General features: G+C 37.5%; 1 pseudogene; it reads left to right on the top strand.

The window, feature by feature from the left end:
• Positions 1-9,867: 9,867 nt before the first annotated feature.
• LOC147437220 (uncharacterized) lies at positions 9,868-10,519 on the top strand (annotated as a pseudogene).
• Positions 10,520-11,996: the final 1,477 nt, after the last annotated feature.

Genomic DNA, 11,996 nt, shown 5'->3' with positions numbered 1-11,996 from the left:
CCCATGCAAACTCCGTCCTTAGGAAATTACCTTTACTTCGTGACTTTCATTGATGGTTACTCCAGGCATGCATGGGTATTTCCGCTTAAAGAGAAGTACAAATTTTTTATGTGCTTCAAACAATTTCTGGCTATGGATAAAAATGTCTCGAAATGTACTATGGGCACCCTCCGTTCCGATCAAGGGGGGGAGTATATGTCTCATGAATTTAATGCATTTCTGGCTAGTCGTGGATAAAACACCAATGTATAGTGCCTTATATACCTCAGCAAAATGGTGTTGCTAAGAGGAAAAACAGGTCGCTTATGAAAATGGCATGATGTATGGTCAAAAGTCAAGCTTTTCCGCATTCTTTTTGGCTTGAGGCCATTATGTGTGCCACTTATGTACTAAATAGGTGTCGGACGAAAGCTTTGCAGTCTATTACTCCATATGAATCATGGAATATGCATGATAGAAAGATTTAGAGTATGTACAAGAGGAAGCATAATGTTAAGGATACATATGTCTAGGGTTAGCCCCTTGATATGGGTGCCAAGTTTGTTGTATATATGAATTACGTGAATGAATAAGAGTACCTGTTAATATCTTGTTGTTCTTCCTTTATTATCTTAATGTTTTTGAACATCATCCTCATTTGAGATCCCCTCAATATGAAAATTGCTTTACTGAAGGCTTGTGAACAAGTTCATTTTTGTTTCCTATTTGTTATCCCAGTGTTTCTTAACACTATAATCCTTGATGATGCTTTTGACTCTAGTGGCCTTATTTTAAAATTTATTGAATTTTTTGGAATTATATCGTTCTAATTAGAACAATTTATGATGGAATTGTTCATAAAGAGGTAAATCTTCCATATCAACAATGTTAAACCATGCTTATAGAATTGGCATTGTAAAAAACCCAACAATATGGCTTTGTGTTGAGGCTATGCCTATGTGTTAAGGTTAAGTTTATGATCTAAGGCTCTAGTCACTAATAATGACTTGCATGCGTGAGGCAGGTGTGGCTCAAGCTTATGTCATGTCTTCAACTCAGTGTCCTAAAGTAGGATTAGCAAGTATAGATTGAATGTAAATTTGAGCCTCCCATCCATGTGACATTGTCTTATTTCTATATGGCACTAATTAAGATTTGCATGTACATCTAGAAATATGTATGAGACTATGCTCATCTGCTAGTTCATGAAAGGCATACTAAATAGCACCACCAACAAAGTGAGGAGAAACTTGAATATGAGACACATACAAGCGCTAGTGCCTCATTGTGCCTCTTTTTGAAATGGCACTAATAAGAACTAGCATGTGTGCCTTGAACTAAGTTTGAGCCTCATATTCACTTTCTCGTTTAGTTAAGGGATTTGAAGCAGTTAGTCTTAACCCTCACCTCAGTATCCTTCATAACAACAACAACTAAAACCTTAACTTATGTCTGAGTTGCACATCCATGTGCTAGTGCCTAGAGCTAAGTTTGAGTGTGTCCACTTGCTATTTTAAGTGTGGTGTCTGAGGCTCAAAGTTAACTTCAATCCTCTTCTTGATATCCCACGCAACAACAAAAGTGAGACGCAAACATAGTTTTTGACCCCCTATTCATGTGCTAGTGCCTCATTTCTATATTTCACAAAGGGTCCCCACAAACAATCATGAGGTTAAACTTAAACAAACTACTCTAATTTTAAGTCTCATTTTAAAAATGAGACTTGAATAATTCCCAAAATTCCTAATTATGTCTTTTTTCTGAACTTTTACGCTTTTTGAGTCCGCCTTTTAGCTTTTGGGCAATCCAATAAGGAAAAAACACTCAAGTCTATATGTTACTAGGGTGAAACCCACCCTCTAAACACACAAGTGACCTCAGTTTCCCCAATTTTCCTGCTAAAATTCCTCTGGAGACATGCTATGCGTAGGATGTCTACTGTCTTAAAATTAAAATTTTTTTTGACAGAAGTACTCCCTATGCTCTGTAGCTCTCCTAGAAATACTCACAGAAACTTTTGAACTTCAATTCAGCTTCTAAAACTCTTTTCCGTCTTTTATAGCTCTTTGATGAGCCTAACAACAAATATAACATGCATGAAGTGCTCCAGATCATAAATCATGATGTCGTACTTACCCTACTCATACTCATCATGTGAGATGGTGATTTTGGTGTCTCGGTTGCATTATGGACTCTATGGACTCTCAAGCTATCCTTTCACCGCCTTTACCACTCCAACTCCTACTCTCCTACCTAATATTACCTAAGTCGAAGGATCTAGGCCAGGCACACGCTCCCTAGACTTCTCCTAAGACCTAGAGAGTCCCCTACCCTCTGATCCTATCTAAATGTAAAATAAGACTCTGGAAATCCAGAGAATTCCCATCCTCAAGGACTAGTCTCGATCACCTACCCAGGGTTTTCGTCCTTGGCAGCGGTGCCAATGTTGGCGAATAGGCCGCGACGGACGTCAGCATAGTGAGAACTCACCTAATAAGATTTTCAGCTAAGGACGAAGCTCGACCTGCAGGCATGTGGAAGCAAGCATAGGGTGTCAACCTACACTCGACCAACTATTGACTACTTCCTACAGAAGTCTCTACCCAACGTTTAAGTCACAGCCTTCAAGAGTACACAAGAGGAGATTTCCTACAATGCTTTCAAGAGCCAAATACCCTTCAAACGTTCTTGAAATGCTACGAAACTTGAGGGAAATCCTATTAACACAAATAGGTTGCTCTCCCCAAGGTCCATGAACAAAAACTACAACCCTAAACACCTGGTGCGAAATCATGTAGGATGTCTGGTTGAAATTTACAGGTCGACGTTTCTGAAAACTAAAGTGCCTAATGTGTATCTCTACTCATTGCAATTTCGTGGATATGATGAAATGCAAAAACGAACAAGGTATGCTCACTGAATCACCAGATATAGCTCATGGGTTGATCTTGCAAAGCCGGGTTGTACACTAGCAATGTAGGTGTTGACGCGTAGCTCTCTTCGGCCGCAACATTCTACAATTTCGACCACCAGTGTGCGCATAGCGTCAAGACAAAACTCTCACTCTCTCTCGTACACAGAGTACGCTCAACTCACACAGAAAGAACTTATAAAAATGACAAAAGTTTTTTTGCATTAAGGTCAAAAGTGGTATAAATACCTTACAATCTCAAACCCTAATGTTCCAATTTAACCTTTTACTAAGTCTAAATGTCAAAAATGGGATACAATTTGGAAGCTTCTGCAAGCCCCTCTATTTAAAAAGGTGAAATAACGGTTCTTCTCAACTAAGGAATAATTACAAAGTGAATTAGTATCCCATCGGGCAATCATCCTCCGTTGGGTGTGTCCAACGACTAACACCTTTTAACCAGATGTGGGTATTAATAATTGCATTGTTGGACACTTTTACTCTCTAGATTGTCCACTTGTCCATTCTAGTGGTATAAATAAGTGCATGTTGGACCTTTGACCATTGTAGATTGGCCACATGTGTCCATTGTAGGCAAGGTGGGTGTCACCATATTCTCTCTTGAATAGAGGTGCTGTCTAGATTGGCCACCTGATCAATCTACTGCTATAATAACGGGACTCTTTGTTGAAACTTTGTCCATCATGCCCATAGCCATTCTACGATTCTAGTTATCATTAATAACTCCATTGTAATACATTCCCTCAAAATTCTCATCCATGAAAATTAAAACCTAAACCCTAGATCCCAATTTGTAGATTTAGACAATACACCCTAGATAGTAATTAGACTATAGATAATAATCCAAGATAGGAGAATCCTTGACCTAGCCCCAATTCAATAACCCCAATTCAAACTTAGAACCAATTCAATAACCCCAAACCATAGTTTCTTATCTTGAAGTCCAAAACTTAAAACCCATTCTCGAAATTCTATACCTCAAAAGGCTTGCTGAAGGATTATGTTTGTTTTGCTTGTATGTTAGAAAGGGTTCTATCTCCCACGTTTCATGCCAGTATGTTAATAAGGGTTATACATCTCTAGGTCCATGTCCCCAATATATGCACTCGCATCTCATAGTAGTGAAGCAAAAAATTTGAAATTCCTAAGTTTGTCACATATATCATCTAAATTTTCCGTTGATACCCAAAAATATTTAACAATTTTTCCACAAACTATAAATTGTTTGTATTTTTCCTTGGATGGTTGGTTTATCACATTCTAGAACAACTTGCATTCCATTCTTAGAGGACCGGTGTTGTCGGTTCAGGGTGTTACACTTGTGGTAGGTTTTATGCAATCTTTGGAGATGCATGGGACAACATCCTATGAAGAGGTTTTTGGGATAGCGCCCGGGGCAGCGCCCTGGGCGGCGGGGTCAAGGGGCGGCAGAAAGAGAACCACAAAAACACAAAGACGATTGTGAGAGAGCCGCATCGTCTGAGAGACCACAGGAACTGTAGGAGAGCTATTGTGTGCGGATCGAGGTGGCTTCACGCTACATACAATAGATCTGTGAGTAAATATGGCTGCGATGACAAATCAAAAAACGCCAGAACAACAACAATAGATACAATAGCATCAATATCACTAGCAGGAAGAACCACAACATCGACAAAGACCGCAGCAGCAACATCACTAGCAGGAAGAACAACAACATCAGCAAACAAAGCAGCAACAACATCACTAGCAAGAAGAACAACAACATCAGCAAAGACATCAGCAACAACAATGGTTTAGGGTTAAGAATAGCGACACCAACGACAAAAATGACAAAAGAGGGACAACAGCAACAACGGCAACAACTAAAGCAGCAACAACAACAATCGACAACAGCAACAATGTCAACAACAACAACAACGACAACAACACAAAAAGACAAAAATGGGTAAGTCTCTAGTCTCTTCTCTCGCTTTTCAAATTTTAAGGCTATAAAATTTAATTTAGAGTATGAATATGAGCCGGTATTTCAATGTAAAAAGGCAAAAATACTACCTTTCATCTTTAATTCTTGCTTCTAGCTACTTATTAATACATAGTTATTCAAATCAGTAATCTAATTAAAAAACATAATCATACATCGAGTATTTAAAGAATTTGTATGTAATAAAAAGAGTTAGATATGCGCCTGTATATGCTTGCACGTGCTCTGTTTTACTGATGCTTTTGATTGTTTGCCACCATCAGCTACACCTTTGTTATGCACATGATAAAAGAGAGAGGAAAGTAGAAAGATAAAGAGGGAGAAAGAGTGAAAACAAGTGAGTGAAAGAGGGAGAAAGAGAGGGGGAGAGTAACATTATGGGCTTCATTGGGTGGAAGAGAGAAGGAGATAGGGGTTTCTTGGTTTAAATTCAAAGTCAAGATTTGAATTTCTGGGAGAAATTTGAATCTAAATAGGTGTAATTGTAATGGCCTTCCAATAGGCTAGACATAGAGAAGTGAACAATCTACACTTCACATGTCCAAAAACATGTGCACACTAGTCCATTCTAGGATATCTAGTGGGAGACATAGAGGGAGAGTGACAATATGGGCTTCTTTGGGGGGAAGAGAGAATGAGATAGAGGCTTCTTCCTTTAAATTCAAATTGGCCAATATTTAAATTTTGGAGGGAAATTTGAATTTAAATACGTGTATGTTATCTTCTCTTGGGATGCATTGTTTCTTGCAATAATGGCCTTCCAATAGGATAGACATAGAGAAGTAAACAATCTACACTGCATATATCCAATAACATGTGCACACTAGATTGACCACTCGTCCATTCTAGGATATCTAGAGGAAGAAGGAGAGGGAGACACAGAGGGAGAGTGACAATATAGGCTCCTTTGGGGGGAAGAGAGAAGGAGATAGGGGTTTCTTGGTTTAAATTCAAATTGGCCAATATTTGACTTTTGGAGGAAAATTTGAATTTTGGAGGGAAATTTGAACTTTGGAGGGAAATCTGAACTTTGGAGGGAAATTAGAATTTAAAAACGTATAGTTGAAATGATATCTATTCGGGTGCATTGTCCCTTGCAATAATGGCCTTCCAATAGGCTAGACATGGGGAAGTGAACAATTTATACCGCATATGTCCAATAACATGTGCACACTAGATTGACCACTCGTCCATTCTAGGATATCTAGAGGAAGAAGGAGAGGGAGACATAGAGTGAGAGTGACAATATAGGCTCCTTTGGGGGTAAGAGAGAAGGAGATAGGGGTTTCTTGGTTTAAATTCAAATTGGCCAATATTTGAATTTTGGAGGGAGATTTGAACTTTGGAGGGAAATTTGAATTTAAATAGGTGTAGTTAAAATGCTATCTCTTCGGGTGCATTGTCCCTTGCAATAACGGTCTTCCAATAGGCTAGACATGGGGAAGTGAACAATCTATACTGCATATGTTCAATAACATGTGCACACTAGATTGACCACTCTTCCATTCTAGGATAGATGGATTGTAATAGGGTATTCTTGGCATATGTGCATTCTTAACATTGGCATTTGTTCCTTATAAATAGGTGATTTCAATATGTGTAGTTAAGGTATTTTATAATTGTCCATTCTATGTCAAGTGATGGTCATATGTGAATGTGCTCTTTTCTAGGAAAGACATGCATAGCTATGTTCTTCAATGGGTACATGTGTTTTCTAGATTGACCAACTGTCCAGTCTAGGTGAAGTGATGGTCTGATGATGTTACATGTGAATATATACACATAATTGACAACATGTCCAATCTAGGTTCATTTTTTATCTTTATAGTCAGATGTGTTGTCTACATTAACCACCTGTCCAAGTGTTGGTCGTATGTTGTTATATGTGTATTTCTCTATAGAGATTGACCACTTGTCCAATCCAGACTCATTGTGCTTGTATGTTCTTTCATATTCATGTGTATTAAATATCTTAGTCATCTGTCCATTCCACACTAGGTTATGGTGGAATGTACTTTGTTAATCATGTGTGCAATAGATTGGCCACCTGTCCATTCTAGCTCAAGTGATGGTCATATGTGAATGTGCTCTTTTCTAGTAAACACATGCATAACCATGCTCTTTAACAAGCACATGCGTTATCTAGATTGACCATCTATCCATTCTAGGTCAAGTGATGGTTGAATGTTGTTACATGTGTATATCTACACATAGATGAACCACATGTCCAATCCAAGTTCATATTTTATCTTTAATAGTCAAATGTATTGTCTAGATTACCCACCTATCCATTCTAGGTCAAGTAATGGTCATATGTTGTTGTATGTAAATTTCTCTATGGATATTGTCCACCTGTCCAATCCAGACTCATTTCTTTTGTATCTTCTATCTTTCTTTCCCAAGGAAAGCATGCCTGTATGCTATTTCATACACATGTGTATGTTCTTACATAGGTATATTTGAAGCTAGATTGATCAATTGTCGAATCTAAACTCATTTTTTCTATATTTTCTATCTTTCTTTTCCTAGAAAAGTGTGCTTGTATGTTCTTTCATATTCATCTGTATTGAATATCTTAGTCATATGTCCATTTTACGCTAGGTTATGGTGGAATGTACTTTGTTAAGAATATGTCACTTTAGATTGGCCATCTGTCCATTCTAGCTCAAGTGATGGTCATATGTGAATGTGCTCTTTTCTAGGATAGACATGCATAACCATGTTTTTTAATAGGCACATGTGTTGTCTAGATTGACCACCTGTCCTTTCTAGGTCAAGTGATGATCGTATGATGTTACATGTGTAGATATACACATAGATTGACCACATGTCCAATCTAGGTTCATTTTTTATCTTTATAGTCAGATGTGTTGTCTACATTGACCACCTGTCCATTCTAAGTCAAATGATGGTCGTATGTTGTTGTATCTGTATCTCTCTACAAAGATTTACCACCTGTCCAATCCAGACTCATTTTTTCTATATCTTCTATCTATCTTTCCCAAGGAAATCATGCTTGTATGATATTTCATACACATGTGTATGTTCTTACATAAGTATATATACACCTAGATTGACCACTTGTCCAATCTAGACTCATTTTTTTAAATATTTTCTATCTTTCGTTTCCTAGAAAAGTGTGCTTGTATGTTCTTTCATATTCATGTGTATTGAACGTCTTAGTCATTTGTCCATTCCAAGCTAGGTTATGGTGGAACGTACTTTGTTAAGCATATGTGCACTTTAGATTGCCCATATGTCCATTCTAGCTCAAGTGATGGTCATATGTGAATGTGCTCTTCTCTAGGAAAGACTTGCATAACGATGTTGTTTAATAGGCACATGCGTTGTTTAGATTAACCACCTTTCCATTCTAGATCAAATGATGGTCGTATGATGTTACATGTGTAGATATACACATAGATTGACCACATGTCCAATCTAGGTTCATTTTTTATCTTTACAGTCAGATGTGTTGTTTACATTGACCACCTATCCATTCCAGGTCAAGTGATGGTCGTATGTTGTTGTATCTGTATTTCTCTACAAATATTGACAACTTGTCTAGTCCAGACTCATTTTTTCTATATTTTCTATCTATCTTTCTCAAGGAAAGCATGCTTGTATGTTATTTCATACACATGTGTATGTTCTTATATAAGTATATATGCACCTAGATTGACCACTTGTCCAATCGAGACTTATTTTTTCTATATTTTTTATCTTTCATTTCCTAGAAAATTGTGCTTGTATATTCTTTCATATTCATGTGTATTGAATATCTTAGTCCTCTGTCCAATCCATGCTAGGTTATGGTGGAATATACTTTGTTAAGCATATGTGCACTTTAGATTGGCCATTTGTCTATTATAGCTCAAGTGATGGTCATCTGTGAATGTGCTCTTTTCTAGAAAACATGCATAATGATGTTCTTTAATAGGCACATGTGTTGTCTAGATTGACCACCTGTACATTCTAGGTCAAGTGGTGGCCGTATGATGTTACACGTGTAGATATACACATAGATTGACCACATGTTCAGTCTAGGCTCATTTTTTATCTTTATAGTCAGATGTGTGTCTACATTGACCTTGTGTCCATTCTAGGGCAAGTGATGGTCGTATGTTGTTGTATCTGTATTTCTCTACAAAGATTTCCAATCCACACTCATTTTTTCTATATCTTCTATCTTTGTTTCCCAAGGAAACAATGCTTGTATGTTATTTCATACACATGGGTATGTTCTTACATAGGTATATTTGCACCTAGATTGACCACTTGTCCTATCTAGACTCATTTTTTCTATATTCTATATCTTTCTTTTCCCAGAAAAGTGTGCTTGTATGTTTTTTATATTCATGTGTATTGAATATCTTAGTCATTTTTTCCATTCCATGCTAGGTTATGGTGGAATGTACTTTGTTAAGCATATATGCACTTTAGATTGGTCATTTTTCTATTCTAGCTCAAGTGATGGTCATATGTGAATGTGCTTTTTTCTAGGAAATACATGCATAACCATGTTCTTTAATAGGCACATGTGTTGTCTAGAGTGACCTTCTGTCCATTCTAGATCAAGTGATGGTCGTATTATGTTACATGTGTATTTATAGATATAAATTGACCACATGTTCATTTTTTAGCTTTATGGTCATATGTGTTGTCTACATTGACCACCTATCCATTCTAGGTCAAGTGATGGTCGTATGTTGTTGTATGTGCATATCTCCACTGAGATTGACCACCTGTCCAATCCAAACTCATTTTCTGTATATCTTCTTTATTCATTTTCCAAGAAAAGCATGCTTGTATGTTATTTCATACACATGTGTATGTTGTTACATAGGTATATCTGCACCTAGATTGACCACTTGTCCAATCCATCTCATTTTTTCTTTATTTTCTATCTTTCTTTCCCTAAAAAAATGTGCTTGTATTTATTTCCTCAAAACTAGATTAAGTACGTAATTATGACATGTTTTCCAGGGTAAAAATGTCTCAAGTGAGGACCTCAAATAAGAGAAAAGTACCTACCATTCCAGTTAGCATTGACCTTGCTACCAATGAGCCTCATCCATGGTACCTCGATATTTATGGACTACAAGGTGCTCAATATCATAAAGTACATTTTTTTCTTGCCTCAGAACAAGATAACAATGTATTTGAGGATCTAGGCCAAGTAGTTGCAGTAGCTGTATCAACCGTTGAAGGGAATACTAGCATTGAGTGCATTAACATTCAAGTTCTAGGGAATATAGAGTATTTCCTATCTCCAAAGGCATGTTTCACTCAATGCATGGTAAAAGATAAAGAGGTGACTATGTTCTCTAGAGGTTGGAATGCAGATGTGGATCCTACACAGGTGATTGTAGACACTCTTCATGACTCCATTGTCCAAAGTGTGAAGAATAAGAAGCCCTCCACCAAGTCTTAGAGTCCAAGGCCAAAATCTTCTCATCCAAAAGCATAGAGGGCCAAGGCTCATATTGTTCCAGGGTCCAAAGTGGTGGATGAGTCAAATCTAGATGCTTCACAAGAGGGTACAAGCAACCAGCCTCACTTAAGGTTTGTGGAGCCTGATCGTTTAGAGAAAGAGTTTCAAAAGGCAAAGAAAAGCGATACTGGAGTCATGGAGAAATATTTAGCATATTTTCCATTCAAGTATACATAGTATGAAATTCCAGTGACCAATTGTTTTCTTGCTCCTAATCATTGTAATTCTCGCCAACTTCATGAGGAGCAGCTAAATAATTGCATGCTTCTCTTTGATGCAAGTGCAAATAGGCCTTCATCATGTGCATATTTGATGCCTGTCAAGAATTGTGGTCAAAGGACAGGAATCCCAATGACGCCATCAGAGATTGAAGAAGGAAAGCTAAAAGACTATAGCTATTGGATTCTTGATGGACAACACTCTAAATATGCAGCAAAAATGCTGAGAGTTCAAGAAATGACAAAGGGGGGTAGATCACAAGAGCTCATGGCAGTGTATGCTCAACGAAAGGCCCGCATTGTTGTAGATCCACCTCCACATGTTTCTATCGCTATATCTGCTATTGCAATGAACAAGCAAAGGCCTTGTATGTGAAGCAACCATACAGTTTCATATTGAAGCATTTACGTGATCAGTGGAAATTTAACGGATGTCCTGCAAGGCCACCACTTGGTGTCATGGAGGGAACTTCATCTCGCAGCAAATGGGATGTAAGTGATAAATTTCTAATCCCATATCATTTATCTTTGCACTAGAAACAAAGGACACCATGCAAGTTTGATAGTCAATTTTTTATTTCTTTAATTTCTTTGTGTAGGCGTTTTTAAGAATGGCTAGAATATGTGTTGGACCATCCTTTATTACAAAGCAAGCTCACATGGTAACTTATTCTGATGCCATTTTTAATGAATGACTAGATATTATAATAGAATTGGAAAAAGAGAATAAGAAACCAAGTGCCATAGTATTTAGGTATCTAGCTGGTTTGGATGAAGAAGAGGTTAAGAAGCTACAAGCAGAAATAAGAGATGGCACAATTGTGTTATCAAAGGGCATAAAGGACACATACATCATGGACATGCTTGAAAGAATCAAACAACTCAAAGCAAGATCGTACCATTCAAGATGCCTTGCTTGAGGAGTTTAACTCTCTCAATGAAGATGCAAAGTGCAATACTTGGGAGGATCTTGTCTTGATGTATAGCATCAATGATGTAGTGTATATGAAGTTTCTTGAGCTTTGTGATATATGGATCAAGACACAATTAAAGCGAGGAATCAACAAGATTGACTTTCCAGAGAGTGCAAGAAAGTATGTTGAGTGGGCAGTCAATCTACACAAGGACCAAATAAAAGCAACAGATGTTCCTTGGAGGATTTATGTGGTAAACCTTCATATTGAAGGTTCTTCATACTTGGAGCGTCACCTTTGCGACCCAATGCCCATAGGACTTCGTGTATTGGACAGATCAGAGACCTTTAAGAGAAACACACATTGGCCTGAGGATCGATACAAAGATCTCTTGAATGGGATGATGTCCATCAGTGGAGGTTTAGAAGAAGAACACTATGCGATTCTTGCTTTCTTAAACATGAAAAATTTTGTGCAATTGCAAAACGCTTTGAAT

Source organism: Adiantum capillus-veneris, chromosome 17 (assembly GCF_014529385.1).
Source record: "Adiantum capillus-veneris isolate H3 chromosome 17, ASM1452938v2, whole genome shotgun sequence".
NCBI classification, from domain to species: Eukaryota; Viridiplantae; Streptophyta; class Polypodiopsida; order Polypodiales; family Pteridaceae; genus Adiantum; species Adiantum capillus-veneris.
The sequence above is the reverse complement of the archived record's forward strand: the minus strand, read 5'-3'. Positions and strand labels throughout refer to the sequence as shown.